Source organism: Ursus americanus, chromosome 22 (assembly GCF_024610735.1).
Source record: "Ursus americanus isolate L20-20 chromosome 22, mUrsAme1.1.p, whole genome shotgun sequence".
In the NCBI taxonomy this organism is placed as follows: domain Eukaryota; kingdom Metazoa; phylum Chordata; class Mammalia; order Carnivora; family Ursidae; genus Ursus; species Ursus americanus.
The window spans coordinates 49,907,355-49,931,487 of record NC_142148.1 but is presented as its reverse complement, the minus strand read 5'-3'; the positions used below and the strand labels follow the sequence as shown (position 1 = coordinate 49,931,487).

At 45.4% G+C, this 24,133-nt stretch overlaps 1 protein-coding gene across 4 annotated transcripts in view; it reads right to left on the bottom strand.

The window, feature by feature from the left end:
• Positions 1–24,133, bottom strand: part of LOC123786223 (focal adhesion kinase 1-like) — a 99,279-nt gene that overhangs the window by 57,645 nt on the left and 17,501 nt on the right. For all 4 annotated transcript variants that reach the window (XR_015721038.1, XR_015721037.1, XR_015721036.1 and 1 more), the window contains exon 3: positions 16,984–17,081. The gene's annotated coding sequence lies outside the window, so the exon portion shown is untranslated. The remainder of the gene's footprint in view (positions 1–16,983; positions 17,082–24,133) is intronic.

Here is a 24,133-nt window from a genome sequence, read left to right as displayed (position 1 = left end):
AAAAATGAAGACATAAAAATGAGGGAGGAGCAGGGTCTGGATGGACCACCCTCCTCAATAAGCAGCTAGAAAACTGCACAGAACATGGGAAGCAGCTGCTTTTACCCCGACACACGCAGCACCTCACCATGACCTCTGAAGGAGGGGACAGATGGAGTGAGACCTGGCTCTCTGCCAGGGGGCAGTTTCTGGACAGCAGCGCAGGGAGGGTAACCCAAACAGAGCCTGATGAGCTCAAGAAGAACAGAGAGGCAGGACAACTAGAATTTGCCAGAACTCGTGCGGAGAAAAAGTTCCAAATTCTCCATGGAACTCCCCTTGAACATTTGGGTATTTGAATTCATTCGTTCATTAAAATAGTCCTGTCCAGTGGTTTACAAAGAAAAAATTAATGTTTTTAATGGGCTTGGATCATCATCTTAACATTTCAGTCTCTTAAAACTAACTCCAGAACTTAGTGTGAAAAATTAAGTTAGGAGGGGCTACGGTATCACGGTGCTGAGACAGAGGTCTGGGCTGGCTTCAAATCCAGCTCCACGAACATGCGGTTAACATGCCAACAGGACATTTAACCTAGTTGTGAACACCAGTGTGCTGACAGCAGGACAGCAGTGACTTCACAGGACTATCACACGGATTGAATATAAAAACATATACAAAGACAATGTGATCTAGAATGTGCTACATACACAACGAGGAAGCCAATGCCAATGATTCATTTGGTCATGAACACTTGCCCACCAGGCAGCAGGAACTGATGTGGTCGGTCTGAGGGTCTGATCCGCAACCCCACCCCACACGGCACCTCCCAGGAGTAGCCTCATCTGGGGGCGCAGACAGTGAGCGGCTGCACGACTTGCCCCAGACCCTGCGACTCCCTGTGCTGGCTCACAGTCTGTCTTTCCCTTCCGCACTAGACACCCGCCAATTCGAGGACGGTCCACGGACTAGCAGCACAGGCATCCTATCATCAAGAGGCTGTAAGAGCCCTACCACAAACCTACTTAAGAAGAGTCTGTGCTTTAGAGACGCCTGGGGGGGGGGGGGGCTCAGTTGGTGAAACATCTGCCTTTGGCTCAGGTCATGGTCCCGGGGTCCTGGGATCGAGCCTGGAGTCAGGTGCCCTGCTCGGCGGGCTGCTTCTGCCTCTCCCCTCTACTCGTGCTCTCGCTTGTGCGCTTACTCTCTCCAATAAATAAAATCTTAAAAAAAAAAAAAAAAAAAAGAATCTGTACTTCAACAAAACTACCATGAGATCCCTATGCAAGTTTTGTCTGGGAGCCACAACATTAGGTACCTGTATCAAAACAAAGAAACGTTCTAATTTTCTTTACTGTATTTATTTACTTCCCACCTACTCATTCATCCCCTCGCCCCAACCAAAACGTATTATAGTAGACTATAAGGTGCTTTCCTGGGCATCAGGGTATCAGGACAGACTGATACTAGGAAAGAGACAGACTGGTCATCAGGACAGAGCAGGACACAGGAAATAGCCCCTGCCCCTATGGCCCTTATAAGAAAGACCAGCACAGACAAGTACATGAAGAACATGGTGTTAGGGGTGATGCCGGGAAAACAGGTACCGCCCAGACATGGGGCATGGTCGAGTTCCTAGAATATGAGTTCCAAGCCGGGATCTTGAGAATGGGTACGTCTAAAGTTACACCCAACAAAAGACATGGCTACAGGTGTACGTTAGTGATCCAGGGAGTCAATGCAAAGGTCAACACGGCTTTAATTCAAACAGCAGAGAAGCTAGACAGGCCCAGCTCCAGAGGCAGGTGGGGAGCCTGAACGGTCTTAGGATATGCACCTGGGCAGCAATTAAGCCCATACAGACCAATCTGAAAGCTTCTGTTATAATCCTGACAGCACTAACTATGGCCCAAGAAGTGGAAAGATTTGAGAGCTATAAAAAAATCAAGAGGACAGGGAGTGACTAGATTGCCCACATACAATTAAAGGAAAGTCAGCAACCATTTTTCTTGCTCAGGTAACTGAGTGGAAAAGTGATACCATTCCATGGAGATATAGAACACAAGAGGGGCAGAAACTGTCAGAGAAATGAGGATGAGCAAGAAACAGAAGAGTTACTTCGGTTTGGTATTTGTTACTGGGAACAATACAGCCCCACATGCCTGAACTCATGCGAATGGAGATGCTTCCTGCCTGGAGTCAAGGAGTGGGGAGCAGGGAGGTGGACTTCTGGAAGCTTACTCTGGGAAAGGGAATAAGGCTTGGTGGACCCCATCTGCTCTCAGGCTGGGGGGTGAAGGGGGAGGCATCTGATATTCTGACTGGGGCTCTTTGAAGTCTTCCAAAAAAACCCTATAATTTCACAGCTATAACAAAGTCTTTGTACTCCTAAGAAAGAGACGTAAATTTACCTTTGGGAAAATATTTCCATAGGTTCTTTCTTTGGCGAGCATTTTGCAAAAGCAAAACAGCATAATGACAAAGACTCCCAATGTGGAGTTAAACTGCTGTGCCTAATAAAAGAGCAATTTCCCTACTATACAAACACTGACCTGGACCTCATCATGGTAAAAACTGCTCCTGAGACAGGAAGGTTTGCATCTAGACTCAGGGCTTCCAGAGGTTTCTGTAGGTAATTGTTGATGCAACATTACCATGCCAAGACTGTTCTAAGAACTTAAAAATGAAATAATTTAATCCTCATAATAACCTTATTTTGGGGGGCGCCTGGGTGGCTCAGTAAGTTAAGTGTCCGCCTTCGGCTCAGGTCATGATCCAGGGTTCTGGGATCAAGTCCCACATCGGCAAGGAGCCTGCTTCTCCCTCTGCCTGTCCCTCTCCCTGCTTGGGTTCTCTCTCTCTCTGACAAAATAAATAAATAAAATCTTAAAAACAAAACAAAGCAAAAGACCTTCTTTTTCCCCACTTTCCACATGTGGGAACAGAGAGAAGTGACCCGCCCAAGGCCACATGCCTCCTACATGAGCCTCACAGCCAGGCAGTCTACCTCAAGACTGGGCTCTTGCTTGCCAAGCCCTGCTGCTGCTGGATTCCCGTCCTCTCTTGAAAACACTGTCACTGGCGGGTCTCACTCCTGCGTGGCAACACACAGTGGAGTGGCAACAGGTATTCGCCCATCATGTTGTTACCACACACCCCTGTCCTGGGCCAAGGGTCAGCTGGATATGGTATTGCTACTGCCCGCTTTTCCATGGCCACAATGCTTCATGTAGTCATCCAGCCATGCCTGTCCCCCAGGGGCAAATGAATGTGCCACACCACCCTTAGATTAGTTAAGTTGAAAATACTTACTTTACCAAATACTAGGCTAGGCACTGGAACAGATGTGTGGATATATATATATGACCCTACCCTGCAGAGCTCTCAGCCTAGTCAAGGGAGATACACACATGTGACTAATTACAACTGTAATAAATACTACTAAAAAATGGCAAGAGTAGGAAGAGTTGTAAAGGAAGAGACCTCACCCCTTCCACAGTTAGAACGTCACAGCTGCACAGGTGCCGCAAGGCCGCAAGGAGGCTGTCTTGCCACGGGAAGGGCGGAGGAGGAGAGGCCCAAGGGGTAGCCACGGGGCTTCAGTATCCAGGAACCTGCAATCTGGAAATCCTTACCCTTTGCTTCCAGAAAATGTCCTTGTATCAGATCTTTGATGATTTAATCCTTTTGTCTCTTTCTACAACTCTTATTATTTGGATGTTGGACCTTCTCAACTCATCATCCTACTTGCTTTCTTTTCTCCCTCATTTTTCTTTCCTACACATGTTCTGAGAGATATCTTCCACATTATTTCCCACTGCTCTTACTGAGTTTATGTCTACTTTGATGCTTTCAATTTTCCTCTTCTTTGAATGCACTTTTTGAAAGAATTCTAGGGGTGCCTGGGTGACGCATCTGGTTAAAGCATCTGACTCTTGGTTTTGGCTCAGGTCGTGATCTCAGGGCTGTCGGAGCGAGCCCTGCGTCAGGCTCTGCGCCCAGCAGCAGAGTCTGCTTGGGACTCTCTCCACCTCTCCCTTTGCCAACCCCCCAAAAATAAATAAATAAATCTTAAAAAGAAAAAAAAAGGATTCTGTTGGTCTTTCATGGATGCAGTTCTACTGACATTTAAATTTTTTATCTTCTTTTAGCTTCTTTCTGCTTGTGGTTTCCTCTTTGTTACTCAAAACTGTTTTCTCTCTCTGTTTTGGCCTCACATTTTGAAAGCAAAGGCTGTCTTTATTTTTTTTATCGAAATATAATTGGCATACAACATATTAGTATTAGGTGTACATGTAATGATTCGACATTTGTATACAATATGAAATGATCACCATAACAAGTCTAGTTACCACTTGTCACCATAAAAAGTCACCCAAAAAAAGAACTTTTTTCTTGTGATGAGAGTTTTTAAGATTTACTCTCTCGGCATCTTTCAGGTATACACTACAATATTATCAACTACAGGGAGCATGCTGTACGTTATAGCCCCACAACTTATTGATAACTGGAATTCTGTACCTCTTAACCCCCTCACCCATTTCGCCCACCCCTCCAAGCCCCCCTTGAGCAACCACCGTTCTTTTCTCTGTATCTAGTTTTATTTGTTCGTTTGTTTTGGGTTTTTTGGTTCCACTCGTTACTGAGATCACAAGGTATTTGTCTTTCTCTGAAAGATTAGTCTTATTTCATGTAGCATAATGTCCTCACAATCCATCCCATGTTCTTGCAAATGGCAAGATTTCATTTTAATGGTGGAATAATACTCCACGGTATGTATTTATATGTGTGTGTACGAACGCACACACAATCTTCTCCACCTATTCACTCATTAATGGACACTTGGGTTGCTTCCATGTCTTGGCTATTGGAAATAATCCTGTAGTACACATATATCTGTTCAAATTAGTATTTTCACTTTCTTTGGATAAATACCTCATAGTGAAACAGCTGGATCATATGGTTAATTCTACTTTTAATTTCTTGAGGAACTTCCATACTGTCTCCACAGTGGCTGCACCAGTTTGTATTCCCACCAGCAGTGCATGAGGGCTCCTTTCTCTCCACATCCTCAACACTTGTTATTCTCGTCTTCGTGATCACAGCCATTCTGACAGGTGTGAGGTGATACCTCACGGTCGTTTTGATTCGCATTTCCCTGACGATGAATGATGCTGGGCATATTTTCACGTATCTGTTGGCCATCCGGATGTCCTCTTTGGAGAAATGTCTACTCAGATCCTCTGCCAATTTTTTTCAACACTTTTTTTTTTGGTATCGAGTTGTATGAGTTGCTTATATATTTTAAATATTAGTCCTTTATTAGATATATGATTTACAAATATTTTCTCCCATTCTTCAGGCTGCCCTTTTCTTGCCCTTTGGTTGATGGTTTCCTTTGCTGCACAGAAATTTTTAGTTTGGTGTTGTCCCACTTGTTTCTTCTTGCTGTGCTGCAGAGGCTGTCTTTAAACACCTGCTTGTCGAGGAGCCCTGTACATGCGGGCGACCTGATGATCTCTGCACTGAGCAGAGAATCAGCTGCTTGGCTAGAGGCCCCAGAACGTTAGTCTGCCTTTTCTCTTGGACCAGTCTCCTTATAAAAGAACGTTTCCATCTCCTGCTAGGATCAGGTAAAAGACTCCTCACAGGATTCTGGGAGCCAAAGAGAAAGAAAGCATGGATAACTTCACTTAATCCCCAATTTTGAGTGCAAGAATGCAATTTCCAGGGGCGCCTGCGTGGCACAGAGTTAAGTTAAGCGTCTGCCTTCGGCTCAGGGCGTGATCCCGGCATTATGGGATCGAGCCCCACATCAGGCTCCTCTGCTATGAGCCTGCTTCTTCCTCTCCCGCTCCCCCTGCTTGTGTTCCTTCTCTTGCTGGCTGTCTCTATCTCTGTCAAATAAATAAATAAAATCTTAAAAAAAAAAAAGAATGCAATTTCCACAGTAAAACTGTTAACAACCTACGATGGGGAAAATAATGTACTACAATAGCATTTCAACTATTATGGCTTTGACGACTTTCAGTGGTTAGGCAGGCACATCCCTTAGATTATCAAGACTATTAAAGCATCTCTGCCTTGAGCCATCCATTTACTTTCTATGGGCAAGACACCCTAGAGATTATAGGACACCTAAAACTTCACCTAAATCACACAAATAAACCTTTAAAAGAATGAGCCCAATCTAGTCCCTGAGCCTATAACTGAAGAAGGCTGTGAATTCTACCGAAGAGACAAGTCTCAGTGACGGTTCCAGAGGCCGTGACTTCTGAGCAAGATCCCGACTGAGAAGCAGTGCGTGTTACTAATGTTAAAGACTATACCTGCCTCCCCCACTCCCAACAAGTGACTCTTAAATTATTAGAGGCTCCTTGTCTGCAGAGCACAAGCAGTAACACCCACCATCCTAGAGGAGATAATGAAGGTAGAGTGCTTATTACCAAGATATATTAGAGACAATGTTCAGCAACCAATCCGTGGCAGCAGTGCTTAGGAGGGATAACCTGAATTCTCTAGGCCGATGAAAGGGAAATGCTAAGATTGTTTTCAAAATGGAAAGCCTAAAAGGCCCCCCCCCATTTAATTAATACTTCAAAAGTCCCATCATAGCCCTAAAAAGCATCTTTCCTGCTACACTTCAAAGCTTTATGAATTCTTGTCAAAAAAAGAAAACAACAGACTATCATTCCCACTATGATACTACCTGGTATGTTTGAAATCTGTAATTAAACCCAATGACCAAATGAAGCACAAGTGTTCCATAGAATTTTCCGCTAAACCTTGCCCTATAAAAAGATAATATGCATTTTTCTAAACTGAAAATATACCAGCAGTACACCATTCCATCATGATCTTACATAAAAGTTAAAACAAACAGAATACCCGACAGTCTGATATTATCTTCTCAATGATTCTGTCAACTTTACAACAGGTAAGATTTTCACAGTAGAAAAGTAAAGTTAGTACATGATATTCTGGCAGTATTTTGTTTCTCTTAAAAAAATTTAAAACGGTTAACAAAACAGACCTTGGGGGAAATACAACATACGGCCTCATCCTGCTTATTAACAAGGTCCTAAGTTTTTTCCTTGGTTTTTGTTTGTTTGCTTTTAATATAAGACAGACTATGTATATCTTTTAATACAACATTTTTCTGGCCAACATAAATATAAGGAAAGTTTATATTCACGTCCCCTAAACTCATTACATAACATTAAACAAGACTGTGTGAAAAAGTCTCAAGCTGCAATCCAAATAAAATCTGCAGGTCACTGAAACCACCTACAGTCTGAAAAGCAAGGTGTCCGAAAATCAGGGGAACCCTCCCTGTGGAAGTGACTGCTGCAGAGCTCTTTCTTCCGGCAACATCCTGACACCTCTCACAGCACCGCACAGAGACATTACAGTATAAGCGATGGGGGTGTAAACACAGCTCCGGTCTGAAATGTTTCCACCTGCGGCATCAGCCACTGACGGAAGCTCATCAGATGTTCCCAGCAGCAGAGCCACACAGAAGGAAGCACTGGGCCTCTCTGGCACCCGCTCCAGTCCGACTCTGCAGGAGCCGCCCTTCATCCCCTGAATCTCTGCCCAGCAGCTCTCGGCCCCCTTCCTCAACATTCAAGCCTCAATTCTTCTCCTTGCTCCCTGGTTCTAGGAAACGGTTTCCTTTTCTGTTATAAGTTTTTGTCTGCATTTTTTTCTAACAAATTCCTTTAACGCTGTACCACTTTATTACACGTGTAATATTAGGGTATTTTTAAGCATTTAAAATCTCGTATCTCAGATTTTATATATACTCTTTTCCCTGGGCTTTAGGAACCTGGCTTAAGATACCGTGTTGATGCGTCTGATCTTCCCTTTCCAAACTGAGCACAATGCCAGACCTCCAGAGCTGCATCGCTGCGTGGGGGCTGCACACACGGTCCAATTCTGCTAGTCCGGACTGGAGCCTAACGTGTGAGATGCACAAATCCCGAGCGCAGAGCTCCACGGCTTTCTACATGAGCACACACATACATGCGTGTGTGCATCCCTATCCCTGGAATACAACTACACAAGACATAACACATTCCTGTTGCTGCTTTACAGCCCTTTGTGACTAGTACCTCGCCACCAAATGGGACTAAGACTCCCAGTACTGCCACGAGAGATTAGTGTCCCTAACTTTACATACACTGGTCATGCAAACGGAAACGTAAGGGGACACGTCCCAGCTTGTTCTATGAGAATGGCGGGTACTTGAAATGAGAGCACCACAAAAAGGTCACAAGAAAAAAAATGACAGATTGATACCCCCACGCAAATAGATACAGATTTCCTAAACAAAATATTGCCTATCGATCTAACAATATATAAAAGGATAATACAACATGATCAAGTGGGATTTACCTCAGAAATGCAAGGCTGATTCAACAATCGAAACGTAATTCACCCATTATTTTATAAAACAGAAAATTTCTACAAGCAATTCAATACACACCGAAAAAGCACTTGACAAAATGCAACACCCTCTCACGATTTAAAAACAAAAACAAAAACACAACACCCTCAGAAAACCAGGAGTTAAAAGGAAAATTTTTACATTCAGCGGAGGACCTCTACCAAAACAAAGACAAAACGAGGACTAAACCCTACTCGACACTGAGAACTTGCTCCCTGAGGCCAGCACATGACAAGAACACTGTAATGAAGGTGCTGGTCAAGGCAAGAGGGCAAGACAGAGAAATAAAAGACATAAAGATTGGACAGAAAAGGTTATTTTCAGATTACACGAGCATAGATTTCTTTGGATTTTCTACTTGCTCCAGTAAACCACCAGAACCAATAAGTGAATTTATATTAAGGCCACGAGATAAACGAACAAGGTGAACCACTGCCACACATAAGCCAAGCGCTGCCCCTTACAACAGCGTTGGAACAGCACGAAGCCCTCCAAACTGAGACGTACCGCACACAACTGAGGGAGCTCACAGACCTCGCTACCTGGACAGGTTGACCAGAAGTCACACTATTGTTCACAGGCCAGTTCGCCCAAATCGATGCACAGATGTGACAGGGCCCCAGGTGAAACAGAAGGGAACCCGAAGCCTGTCAGCTGCGGAAGCTGCTGTCACTGGCAAAGCACCGCCCCCTGACCAACGACTCCGCCGCAGACTGTGCACAGAGGGCGACACGGACACACACACCGGAGCGTCAGAGCACAGGAAAGAAGCCAATGGCACGCTGGTCTTCACGCTCAAAGGAAAAACTTACCACCACTGCTTGGTTTTCAACATCAAACTCCTATAAAACATTTAGAATAGGACTCATTTTCTACAACTTTTCAGGAGAAAGGTACAGAAATGCAGACGTGTATCATCTGAAGAAGGTAAAGAAGATAATGTAGACGGGCATATAAACCTCCGCTCTGGGAGCTACAGTCAATCACACTACCATTAATACAAATATTACTCAAAGGCAAAACAAAACCACTCAGTGATAATTGTTTCAAAATGGATTTTTCTCTTTAACTGAAAACAGATAAAGTTATGAAATACAGAAAACTGTTAAATTTACAATAAATTCCTAATAGTTTGAACAATTACAGATGAATTTGAAAGGAAAGATTTGTGAAACCTGCTTTAAAAACTCAGTGTCACTAACCATTCAGGCACTACAAAGAAGTTTTCTAATTTTCACAAAAACCTCCATGACCCTTCTCATCTGCCTCTAGTGATCTGAACCTCTGTCTCTGCAAGCAGACAAGGTGACTAAATCCATCAATCTACTCATCGGCTCACTACAGGAGTCTAGCAGTGTGAGGCCCTGGGGGTGCAGCATTAATCTGGAATGAGCAGTTCCTTGCCTGGTGGGGGGCGGTGCATTTCACTGCAGGACAGCAAACAGTGCAAACAAGTAGACCCCAGAGTGTGCCGGCTGGTGAGAAGGGCGAGCAGGAGCGGGCGCCGGGACAGATGGGGACAGTGGTGCCGGGAGGAGGGTGATCGGGGGGACGACACACTCTACGGGTTCATATAATTACTGCTCAACCAGGAGACTGCGGGCGGGGGCCATGACAGACGGACGGAAGCCTGCGATAAAGCATCAGCTGGTGCACACATTTCCTGACGCGCGCTACGTGAAACGAAAGGTCCTACGTGAAACGAAAAGCTCTAAAACTGCACATGAAAAGAACACGGGGAAACCAGCAGCTTCTTCTCCAAACACAATGAGGAAAGTGAAACAATCTGAGAGACAAATTATAATACCCACCATATTATTTCTGTGCATGATGAAGTTGATGTTAATAATATTCAAACTAGGGCTGAAAGGGGGCTCACTGTACTCTCTCGGTTAAGACCTCAGAAGCAAAGGTGAGCCCTTCACGGAGAACACACTGGCCAGGCTGTGCTCCCGTCTCTGTCCAAGCACTGCCCTACTGCGGTGCTCCACCCTGCACCATGTGTTCAGTCCCCTAGCCCAGCCCGCCTCTTTGCAGCACCAGAAAGGCCTACTTAACACGAACTCCCCTCTTCTGTACACCTACCACACGCTGGGGGCACAAGCACATTTCACTGACGCTTACCAACAATTCGGATTGACAAGGAAAGGAGCACACACTAGGAATCTAAGCTAGAATGGCTTGGTGGTTTCCAGGGTGTCCCCAGGTACAGGGGAAAGGCACTGGTGACCAGGCAGCGGGGGACAGAGGTAGACAAGATGTGCAAAGCCAAATGGTGGGTGAGCCTCCCAGGAAAAGAGAGAACAGTGTCAAGTGGGTGGACAGGGATAAGACAAAAAGGCTGGAACCACACCTGGGGAGCACAGATCTTTAGGGGCAGGGTAAAGGCTTACAAGAGCCCCGCCCTCACCCCTTAGAGACAGTGGGCGGAGGAGCAAGCCTTCCCTACTCACCTCTCTCCACGAACCTTAACGCAGCCTCCAACTATAATCAGCAGGAAAGCCCATGTTTGCCTAAACACTCCACACACAAGTTCATTTCCCAGTGCCTTTGCCCCCAGAATTCCTACAGTATGGAAGTCTCTCCCCACCGTCTCTACCGGCATGAAACAGCACCTCCTTTAGAAAAATGCCCCAGATTTCAACAATTCGGGATTTTTTTCACTCAACAATCACTGAGTGCTGATAACATGTCAGACCACATGGATTCAAAAAGCAGTAACGCTAGAACTTGGCCCACGAGAACTGACAACCAAGGAAGTGAAACAAGCAAATAAAGAAAGTTGAATGAGTTACCAGCTAAGCCTGTGTGTGCAGAGCTGATGCACAAAGATGCCAAAGCCCAGCCCTGTGGTCCAAATGAGAGAGAGGGAGACAGGCAGACACACACACACACACACACACACACACACACACACACACACACACAGCCATGCCCTAGGGCAGAACCCTCAAAGTTTCCCCTTTAAAAAGAATGAATGTTCCAAGCAGAAAAGCAGGAGAAACAAAAGCATAACGGGGGGGGGGGGGGGGGGTGTGGCATGAAGAGGCACCAGCCGGCAGTGCTGAGGCTGGAGCCCATCAGAGCCGAGCTGAGGGCGAGGCCCGTGCAGAGGAGGCAGTGTCTCACAACATCGCTGGCATCAGGGCAAGCGGGGGACAGACTGGAGCTCAGCATTCATTCTCACTGAGGGGCTACTGAGTGCCAGGCACCACGAGCTGTTGCCTCATGCTGGGCACTCATAAAACCTCATCACTCTTCTGGAAAGCATTTAACACTTTTTACTGTAAACGTATAGATGTCCAGATTATTTACATAAATACAATTATAAAATAAATTCACATGCTCACATATAGATGTATTTTTAATCTGTCTTCCCCACAAGTCAATTAGCAACTTAAGCTGTCAGACCGGATGGCCACAAGCCCAGAGGAGTGGCAGAGGCCCACGGAGATTAATTCCCAGGGAAGCGATCAGGCCCTGGGAGCCCAACCGAGGCCCATCTGTTGAGAGAGCTAGAATGCGGTGTGTGCTGCTATAGGAAGAGACTCAACCACCAATCTACAAAGGCACTCCTGCACGATGACTGGCTGGGCCGCCTCAGTGACGGGATAGTCCATAAAGATGTTTCCATGAACAAATACATGGAATCAACAGTTTAAGATGATCTCTTGGATTTAAGTGTCATGATATATTCTTTGCTCAGGTTTTAAGAAAATATTAAAATTTATGACGGGGGACCCTGGCTGGCTCAGTCAGTAGAGTGTACGACTCTTGACCTCGGGGTTGTAAGTTTGAGGCCCACACTGGGTGTACAGATTACTTAAAAAATAAAATCTTTCAAAAAATAAAAAATTTATGACAGATGTTTAACGATCTGAATGTCACATTTTCCATGGAAATCTATTTAAAGGTCTTAAAGGAAGAGTCAGTAACTAAGTTAACATGTACCACCTAGCGAGACGCCACAATACAGGCTTTGTAGGTTAACAAAAAGTAGGTTAACAAAAAGGCTTTTTCTCACTATCTCCACCCAGAATGCCTTTCCCCAACTACCGCGAGCCCCACTCACCATGCCCGGACCTGCTCCCTCAGGAGGACACCGTCCCCCTCCCTCTGAGCTCCCCATCACTGTCTTCCCCATCAGGATTCTCTACCCGGTCTCGCCTGCTCCTGCAGGATCTGCCCTACGCACCTCAACCCTGCTACCATGGGAGAGTAACCTGTCCGCATGCAAGAAAACAGATGTCCCTGGGGGTGAAGACAGAAGGAATACACATGAGCAGATGGCAAATTTTATTAAGAGGCCCTACTGTCAGGGAGAGTGAGAACTCTTAAGAATATCAAGCAAACAGAAAAAAAAAAAAAAAAGTGGCAACTGTTAAGCTCAAGAAAACAGGAAAACAAAAAGTGGAACTAAAAGGGAATATAATCATGCTACATTCACCAGCTCAATAGTGAGCAACATTAACAAAGTCAAAACAATTCAACAAATTATGGCTCTAAACAAAAATTGTGCTACAACTATGTGGGGGAAGATGGGAGTTCAAAATGTAACTTTGTCTAAAAGTGACGCATCGATGGCCCTGCCTCTACATAGATATTGCTGGGAACCGTGGACAGAAATGCTACAAGAAACAGATAAGCAGGATTCCAGGCAGCTCTGGGAGGCGGATGGTGGAGGCAGGACAGGAGCCCGCTGGGTTCTGCATGAACCATTCAACACTGTTTTACTTTTGAACACATGCACGTACCACCCTCTGATAGAAGTGAAATTTCTAAGAAAAAGAAACAGAATCTCTAACAGAAGCACTTCCAGCAGGACATAAGCGTTTTCCTACAACTTTTCAACCACGCTACCCTCTTTCCCCCTTCAACAGTGTCTCTCCACCCTCAGGATGCAGGGCAGCTGAGGACAGCGTGCATGGCCTGAGACCTGGCGTCAGCCTGCCGGCTCCGTACTCTTGAGAAAGCTACTGTAAGCTCTGAACCTGACCTTTCCCCGCCCGGGACATGAAAACACCACCACGGACCTCAGGGACCCGGCTGCGTTGCTCAGCACCCAGATGGTGAGTAAGTGTGAGGATGACCGTACACCCTGGACCTAAGTCACCCAGATGCAATCTGTCTCACTACCCTCTCCCCCTTCACACCACCGTCCAGGCGGGCTTTCATTCTGACCACGCCCCCACACTGCGCCGAGCACTTGCCAGAGTGTCCTCCAAGTCGCCAAACCCGAAGGCCAAACCTCAGTCCTCATCATGACCTTTCCTGACACTTCAGAGAGTTGATCACATCCTCCTCCTGGACACTTCTTCCCTTCTTCCCATGGTGCCAGTGCTTGTGGTCTTCTTCACACCTGCTCTGTGCCAAACACTGCTCATGTTCGTCCTTGAGCACTCGATGGCAGAGTGATCCGAGGCTCAGGCTTGCTTGTCTTCTCTGTGCTCACTCCCTCGGTGACCACAGACCGTCACTGCGTTTTCATGGCCACTTCCAGCTCAGACTTCTCTTCCAACCACCAAATGCCTATTTACAACTGCCTACATGACATCTCTACTTGGATCCCTAACAGAATCACAAACTTAAAACGCCTACAGTGAGCTCCCCATCTGCCCCTCTAAACCAAGTTCCACCCACAGCCTTCCCCCCATCTAGTTGCCCAGGCCAAGAGCCTTCTAGTCAACTCAACTCCTCCCCTTTGTCCTCACATGCCTTATACAATCTGTCAGCAAATCCTACTGGTTCTACCTTTGAAATACATCCAAGGCCCAACTGCTTCTCACCACCTCCAGTTTTCCTGCTCCAATCCCAGCCTCCGCTGCCGCTCACCTGGTTCCCTGAACAGCGTGCCGACAATCTCCTGGTTGTCCTCTACTCTCCCCCACCCTCCAACCCCCACCACCAGTGTCTATTCCCAACACACTAGCCTTTCAAACCTCAGCCGAATCTCAGGGCTCAACACTGAGGGAGGGACAGCTGGCCTCCGGAGCCGACAGCCAGCACCGCCTTACCCTAGCGACTCTTTGTTTGGACAAACAGCCCCAGAACCTCACAGTTCAATCTATGTCGATTGTTCTCAGCTGCCCTGACGCTAAATAACCTATCTTTATTCACCAAATGGGGGGTTTCAGATGGGTCTCCGGGCAACCTTCTTTTCTGTCTACTGCCTCCCCACACCCCATTAACCCTGAAAATAATCTCCATACATATTTCAGCAATTCAACTCCTCCAAAACTTTGCTTTGCTTTCCTAGAATTCTGATTGTAAAACACCTCCATCCCAAGTTCTGCCTTAAGAATGCAACACCCCAAAACAAATCAAGAACCAAGAACCTGATCCATCCTGCAGGGGCTCAAGTGGACCAGGGCCCTCAGGTACATCAAGGGCCCCGGATCTCAGAGGAACACCATTAAGTCGATGCTGTACAAAGCCAGGCTTACTCGTGTGGCCTCACCAGTTGTCCAGAATTGGGGGAAACAATTATAGAAACACTGGTTATAAGGTATTTTTCCTGGGTTTACATATTTTCAAACGGGGGGGAGGGGAGGGGAGGGCCAAACTAGAAGCAGCAGATTATATCTCGGTGTTCAAAGTTCCAGTGAGCCAAGAACGGGCTCTCAGTTCCCTGTCAGGCCTTCGTTCCACTGCACATCCCATTAAGAAGAAAAATTTTGTGTAACTTCTGCTAAATATGAAACTGTCTTGGGCTCTACCATGACGAACGATTTTTAATAGCTAATGCTGATGAAAAGTTATACTTGATATTCTCCCTCTTGTTTGGATCCACTAAGAAAAGAGAACTGATTTTGTGGCAAGCATTAAACACTACTTCATCCAGCATTTAGTGAAAACTACCCATGGGTCAAGCAGAAAACATGCAGAAACGAAATAACAAAATCTTTGCTCTTAAAGATGCAGAAACAGACTTGTACCCAATAAATATAGCCCACTGTTACAGGAAGAAACATTGAAATGTGCAGGGAGGGTGGGGAGGAGACAAGGGATGTAAACAGCTGGGCATGGCCTTCTCCAAAAGACAGCAGAGTCACACCTGGCACAGCACACAGAACAGGTGCCTCTCGTAGCCAAGAAAGGGTAGAAGGAATCAGAAAAAAGGAGCAAGACTTCCAGGCCTTACTTGGAAACTGAAACTTCGTGACACAATTTCCCTTCCCTTCCCTAATACCTAATCCTGGCAGAAACAAAAGTGGGTTTGGGGGAGAAAGGAGAACAAAGGAGGAAAGTGAACTGACCCCCAGAAGGAAATGGAAAAACAATCCAGGGTCCTGCCCCTTGGACATCTAAGACAAACACACTTGCCAAAGTCAAATTCAACGTAATTATAATGATTCTGAATTCTGAATCCATGAAGTCTAAGTTTATGGGGCTTTTACACCAAAGCGATGTATTGCTAAAATCTTACCAATGCTAATACCACAAGACAGATTGATGAATCTTCTATCAACGATCTGTCCTCGATTTACCACTAGGCCTACCAGAAAGAGCAGTCTTTGGAAATAAGACAAACTGGAATAGAATCTCAATTCTATAACCTCCCAACTGTGGAGTGCAGCACAAGTGCCAAGGTTACAAATTAACAAATCACAAATAACCCAATCTCTGGAGCTTAGTTTTCCTCTCATTAAAGTGGGGGAACTGCCACCGAATAGCAATTGCTAACATTTGTGAATGCTGAGCACATTTCACATTTCTTATGGCATCTTCACCACAACCCTGGGAGAGCGGTCCCATCACCAGCACCCTTTGTCAGAGGAAAGAGCTAGGTTTAAGTAGTCAGTGAAGAGGGGCGCCTGGGTGGCACAGCGGTTAAGCGTCTGCCTTCGGCTCAGGGCGTGATCCCGGCGTTATGGGATCGAGCCCCACATCAGGCTCCTCCGCTATGAGCCTGCTTCTTCCTCTCCCAGTCCCCCTGCTTGTGTTCCCTCTCTCCCTGGCTGTCTCTATCTCTGTCAAATAAATAAATAAGATCTTAAAAAAAAAAAAAAAGTAGTCAATGAAGAGTTCGCATGGAGAGAAAGCTAGGTTTCGGTAGTTAGAGAAGAGTTAGTAAGTAAGCAGCCAAGCCAACATCTGAATCCAGAGCCCATAAGAATAAAACACGAGTAAAAAGCACAGGCTCCAAAGCCAGACTGAGTCTGAATCCCAGCTTTGCTTTTTACTAACTTAGTAACCTTTAACCTCTGTTTCAGTTATGCAAATGTGAAACGGGCAAAGTGTAGCCTCATTCAGGGGATTACTGCCAGAGACTCACCTAGGAGCTGGATGGCCCAGTGCTGACCCTGTTGGGCCACTCTTCTAGGGCACATGCTGCTACTGTCACAACTATCAGGGACAGGACTGTCATCCTGCCTGCCTCTCTCCACACATAAAAGGCACTAAACAACTGATACTTCTTCCCTCACCTACTCTGCAAAATCAACTAGCTTTTATTTGTTTCCAGTATATGTCAAAGAAACCTTAAGACAGATGAAAGAAAAATCAAAACAAAAGGAAAAACCAAAACACAAATGTAGCAAGAGAATTATACTCACAGTTCTGAAGGCCACGATACCTCTGTGAAGAAATCAAACGTGGGTTTAAAGGAAATGCTCCCGGTTTCTCTTTCCTCTTTCCATAGTCCTCAGAGAACCTGACAAGGAGAGACAACATGCGCATTAAAACCCCCTTCCTTTCACTTCTTGAAGCTCTACTGAACTCACCCCTCAGCCAGTTCCATCACCTCCCACACAAGCCTACTGGGCAACGCCTGGGATGAGGGGTGAGAAGAGGGCACCATGTCCCTGTCTTCAAACCTATTTCTACTTAAGAAACACACAGGAAGGAGTGCCTGGGTGGCTCAGTCGTTAAGCGTGTGCCTTCGGCTCAGGGCGTGATCCCAGAGTCCTGGGATCGAGCCCCACATCAGGCTCCTACGCTGGGAGCCTGCTTCTTCCTCTCCCACTCCCCCTGCCTGTGTCTCCTCTCTCACTGGTATCTCTCTCTGTCAAATAAATAAATAAAATCTTAAAAAAAAAAAAAAAAGAAAAGAAATACATGTCAAGCAACTGGAAACTATTCAAACATATCAAAAATCATAAATTAACAGGGTGTGGTTGGCTAATAAGTGCATGATACAATGACAGAGTATAGACATCTGTTCCACTGCCTTCCATCAAAACTATACTAAAGAGATATTTTTTAAAAATGTTCTAAACAGGGGCGCCTGGGTGGCTCAGTCTGTTAAGCATCTGCCTTCAGCTCAGGTCATGATCCCAGGGTCCAGGGATGGAGCCCCAGGTCAGGCTCCCTGCTCAACAGGGAGTCTGCTACTCCCTCTCCCTCTGCCCCTCCCCGTTTGTGCTCTCTGCTCTCTCTCCTGTGCATACACTCACTCCCTCAAATAAGTAAATAAATAAAATCTTTTTAAAAAATGTTTGAAACAGCACAGGGAGAACTGAAAGGAGAAAAAAGCCAAGATTTTTGAAGTACTGAGGAAATCTTCTAACATGGAAGATTGAGACCCAAACAAAAAAGTAAAAAGAAGAAACCTGGAGGAGACAGAAACTATAACAGACTGAAGTAGAGTAAAGGAGGCAGCAGGCCCAAGAAAGCCAGGTCCTAATTCAGCAGTGGAACACACGGGAACCACTTCCACTTGCACAGCAGTGTCCTAGAAGACCAGAAGTGGCAGCAGCAGTGTAGACAGAACGGGGGTAAAAAAGGCATAGCCCCAAATACAGAGGAGCCGGGGAAGGCCATGGAAGCTGAAACCAGAACCTCAACCTCAAGCCAGGCACAACGTGATGCCCCCTCACTCTGAAAGAAGATGGGAGGGGGCATTCCCCGGAAAAGTAGAGGCGTCTATGGACTGAAGTCACCCTGCCCAGCTGCACTGAACAGAGCTGGACTTAATGACCGTACATACAGTGAACAGTGAATTCTCCAGCTCTCCTACAACAGACCACACACGCACACCGCTGGCTTCCAGATTCTGAAGTCAGAATTGTGCCGGAAAGAGACTGGAGAATATTTCTGGGGAATCTGATCAGCTCCAAAAGACAGATCTAAAGATACTAACCCTGGGGACCCCCAACACATGGCCCACCCAGAATACCCTGATGTAAAAGTCAAAGGGCCCCACCACGTCAGACAGGAGAAGGAAGGAAACAACCTAAAAGAAACAGAGACTATACAAACTATCAATAATATAGAGGTAAGACAACACTGCAATCAAGAAAGAAAAACAGGATGTTCTTCTAGAAAAATAGAAAAAGAGCCCTTGGAAATCTAAAGAACCTTTCTGAAATCAGAAATAATAAACTAAAGAAAAGGTTAAGTCAAACTGAAGTCATCTCCCTGAATAGAGAATAAAAAGACCCCCCCCCAAAAAAAGGCAGAAAAGGAGGAGCAAAGGAAGGAAGAAGAAGAAGAAGAAAAAGGTATTAAGATAATTACAACCTTTGCCCAGGACAGCCAAGTTCTGGATAATAAGACTTCCAGAAAAACAAAATAAGGAAAAGCAAGGGAGAAAACCTCAGCACAGTAATGCCAAAGAGTATTCCCAGAACTGAAAACTCCCAGGTACCAGAATGAAGGGACCCGCTGAATATGCAGCACAGTGGATGAAAACCGACCACACAAGGTACACCATCACGATATTTCAAAAGACTTGGACAAATTGTAAAACTCCTACAAGCTTCTAAAGATGGGAGGGGGGAAAAGTTACATACGAAGGAAAATGAGAATAGCTTCTGAATTCTAAAACAGTAACATGAAAACAAGAAGGCAATGGAGCAATCTTTGAATTTATGAACAAAAATGAATTCCAATACAGAACTCTGTACCCAGCGAAACCATCAATCAAGTTTCAATCATGCATGGTCCCAAAAGGTTTGCCTCCTAAGCATCCTATGTCAGAAAGCCCCTGGAGAAAGTCTTCCACCAAAACACGAGCATCAACAAAAAATGAGCAAGGCGTGAGCTTCCATTAGAAGGGATAAGGGAATCCCCAGGACGACGATGAAGGGAGATTCCAGAATGGTGGCTGTGCACCAGGAGAGAGGGAAACAAGTCCAAGCCGGAGCAGTGTTGCTCAAGAGGAGGGAATGCTGAAGGCTGTCTTCAACTTGTCCAAAAACACTGTACTATCTTTTTAAAGTAATTAACGCCACCAAAAGGAAGAAGTCAGTGAAGAAAGACAAAGACAAGAGTTGCCACAAACATAAAATCCAACTCTGGACAAAAGCCAAACGATGAGAACAAAGGAACATCCAGGGACAACACAATAAAAGACCGAAGGAGCAAGCAGCTCGGAAAAGAACAGAACAGAGATCTCCAGGAAACTGTCTCCCAGAAATCAAATGTGAAGAAGAGATGAGTCTGTATGACCATGAAGAAAAATTACTAAGAGGCTACTGGATGGTATGGGGAAAATAGGTCTGGGGTAGGGGGTAAATTACAATAGGTATAAAAAGGGTTAAGAATGTGGGGGACTGATGGGGCACCTGGGTGGCACAGTGGTTAAGTGTCTGCCTTCAGCTCAGGGCGTGATCCCGGCGTTATGGGATCGAGCCCCACATCAGGCTCCTCCGCTGGGAGCCTGCTTCTTCCTCTCCCACTCCCCCTGCTTGTGTTCCCTCTCTCGCTGGCTGTCTCTATCTCTGTCGAATAAATAAATAAAATCTTTAAAAAAGAAAAAAAAGTGGGGGACTGAAGAAAGATAAGTACCCATCATAATGCCCTGGGCGCACCTCTATCACAGGACTTACCCACTGTACCATCATCACTGACTGACTTCTCTGTCTCCCTCCCTCGGCTGCAAAGACCTTTTGGAGAGGATCATTTCTCATCCAGTTATCACCCTGCAGAGTCCAGTACAACGCCTGCTACAAGAGTATACACAAAAGTAAAGGGTTTTTGTATTTTTTTGCATTTATTAGGGTACTATCTACTACATATACCTGCTATCCTCCGGAGAACTAGAATTCAAAGACATATGGACCTTGCTTGCCTTTAAATTTAAAGAGTTTCAACTTTTTTTCACACCTGAGAAAACAAATATTTCTCCTATATCCTCACTCTCCCCAAAAGATGAAAAGTTCACCAGGGGCTTACAGAACTTTAATAGTCCGGCTATCACTAATGGATATGGAACCCAAGACCTGATGACACTTGGTTGACATTGTACGCATTGTGTAATATGAAAAGAGTGCCGGCTTGGGTATCAGGACACCTGGTTTCTAGTACTTTAGAATTACTCCTTTTGAAGAAGAGGAAATCCCAACTCCTTGATATGACCTGTCGGTCCCTGAATGATCAAGCCCAGTCTGACTGTCATGCTATCTCCCGTGAATCCTACAAAGCAGCAACATTAAGCCATTTTCGGTGTACAGAACAACCTGTGCCCTCCTCGACACCTCCTCCACCTGGACCTTCTTCCCCGGGATGACCTGGACACATGTGCGGTGGGAGCCGTGCCCTTCCCCCAGGTGAGACACCTCTCTCCTGTCCCCCTCAGCACGCCTTCACATGACACCAGTATCTGTGGAGTCGCTGACAAATGCCATGCACGGCCCCAGGACACAAGGCAATAGACGAGAGAGACGCAGGACTCTCCGGTGGTGGAGCTTCCCGTGCAACAAACTAGAGCGGATGTTAAATCTGGCCTGTCAGTGTCTTCCTCCACCCAAGCAGCAAGATTCTGGGGACAACGACAGCCTAAGTTCCGCAGCCTCAGCACCGCCATCCCAGACAAATATTTAAAGCACTATTAAATAAAACCAAAGTGAAGGTCAAAAAGCCCCAGTGCCTGCAGCAGGTGAGTACCATTTGCTCTTTAAAAGCCCTCTTTTTCTACTGTCGTTGTTTGTTTGTTCGTTTATTGCCTCTTGTCTGTTAGGAGTATAAACCTGAAAATGTCATTCAGGGAAATCTTGCGAGTCCGCTGGAACTGGCTTTATTCTCCTTACTAACCGCAAACACAAGACAGCCCAGTTACTCCCCACGTCTGGTTTCTGTTCGCCACTCTATAACCAACAGCGCGCACTGGACCGAACACCTAAAACACACGATCAGAACACATGCACTTGATGCGTGAATGAACTAATGATGAATAAATGAGCGTATACACTGGCTTTGAGGGCCTTATAATTGCTCCTCACTTTAGTTTCTATTTTAAGGAGAATTCAAGCAGATAGCAACACCGCATTTATCAACACTGGACCTGCTGGATGTCTGCCATTGGAACAGTGGGCAGCTTAGGGCCACGTCCAGCATGGAACTACTAAAATACAAGCATAACAATTTGAACTAGTTCAACTAGGGCAGAAAACTAGGTATTTCCCCAATCCTATAATTAAAATGCTTAATTCTTTTGCTCCAAAGAAAAATTAAACTTGGCTCATTATACAATGAAATAAATTGCCAGCTCCTTGAAGGTATTTGTAAGATGGACAATCTCTACGTTTCTGGCGTAAGTGGGGACATTTATACGTACACGGGGTCCTCAGGCTACTCTGAACTCTCTTCCCCCTAACATGCAAATGAGAATTTCCCACCAGTCACAACACACTCTGAATCTATGCTTCCTGAACAGGTAACATACTCCACACGATCACTTTGCTTCTAATCGTCTCGTTTCAGTGCACAGTCCAACCTGGACAGTCCCTGACACCCACCTCTCACTCACCCGGACAACAGTGACAACCTGCCATCTGCGGAGGGTGTGGTGTCATAGCAATCTCTCCCAAGTGCTTTACAAGCACCAGCTCTGGAATCCTCACAGCCCTAACTGATTACTACTCTTGTTCCATTTTGCATGTGAGAAAACAAAGTCCAAAAAAACTTAAGACATTTTCCAAGGTCACACAGCAGACAAGGGAGAGAGAGATCAGGCATTCAAACACCAGCTTACCTTAGAATCACGATGCTATTCTGGCTTCCCAAGTTACCCAAATATTATTACTGTGAAAACAATGGACATGATTTGGGCTTTCCAAAGCAAACATGACAGAAAGATTCTTTCTGAAGCTGAGTAACAGTCAACATGACACACTGCCATATTAGAAGATCTCCGGCTTGAATTAACCATGCAGGCTGAGCCCCTGGCAGGAAATGGTCCGCTTGATGCTAACTGCCAAATAAAGCCCCAAACCACTGTTTCTCAATGCACAACATTCTAACCATTTAAATTATCTGTGAAGGTCTCTAATGTCCAAAATATATAACCACTTCACACAGGTGTCCCTTCCTCTAAGCTCAGTGTACCAAAGGTTTCTGCACTCAGGCAAGCCGTAGTAACCTGTACTCTGAAGAACACAGGTCAGAAGAAACTTTCTGAAAAACCAAAAATGTATAAAGAATGCAAACATGATTATGAAAGTTATCTGGGCAAACAAAAGCTTCTTTACGCTTCAAAATAATTTTCTAGTCAAACACATTCTAATACTAGACAGTGGAGCAGCTCATAGGTCATAGGTCACTGCATCCCATTCATCTGTGTGCCAGCGCATGGTACAGGGTCTGCGGTCCAACCGGTAGTAAGCTACTGATGATGTGAATACATTAGGGAAATGAAGAGGCAATATTACTAATTGCTGAAAAACCGGTATTAGGAACAACAACAACAACAATAAATCGCCCGTTCTACATGCAGAGTACACGGTGAATACCAACTGCTTGCGCTTCTTAGATACGCTGGTCAAACTCATCAGGGAATAAGATTAGCTTTTAAATCCCCACAACAGAAATAACTACATCACTGGGAACTGTATTTGCTGAACCTCAGGCTGATTCTTCTCTAACTAGCCATGTACTAAGAACTATGTTCTGTCACATTTGTCAAAGAGTTATGATAATCTCCACTTAACAGATAAGAAAACAGATTTAGAGCTTAAGGAACCTGGTCAACATGCAAGGAATAAGAATCGAATCTGAGGTTCAAAGCAAGACCTATCCAACACCCATCCTCTTAACCACCATTCTGTTCTACACTGTAAATAATATCCATAGAAAATTCCACTGCGCAAAGGCTCATTAAAAATACGAAAGAAACACTATTCTACTCAAATTAATTAATAGGCACAGTTAACATATTCAAGACAAGACAACGCTTCAATTGTACACAAATGAACGAATGGGCTACTAAGGTATACCTAAGGGTCATTCTGTCTACCTGAGAGAGGCACCAAAGGAAGGACCCATGAACCAAATGCGTGCAGTACTTAGCAGGAAATCTCCTGCAAGGCCTGGGAGTGGTAAGTGATCAAGAGACACAGTCGTGCGGGCATCACTGGCCTCGGTGGAACTGGAGATCACTACCTGGACAAATGGAAGCAGTTTGCAAAGCGAAGGGTCCCAGATCTAGGTAAGGAAGACGAAGCACATTCCCTCCTGCCTCTCCTAGAAAGAGCAACTAGGAAGGCTGGAAAGAGTAACTGCAGAAGCTCTCTGACCACTCTGAAAAGTAAACTGGAGCAGGGGGATTAGGAAGCAAGACTGGATTTAAACCACGACCAAAATCAGCAGATTTCAATACAATGGAAAGTCTCCTTGCATGATATCCTAAATGGGGAGGGCACACCCCAAACTTATTCAGCATAGGAAGAACCAGAAAAGCGTCAATTCCCGTGGGAGGAGAAAATCAACACAAGCCAATATCAAGAAGGGAACAAATATGACAATCAGCCCAGAGGGACTTTAAAA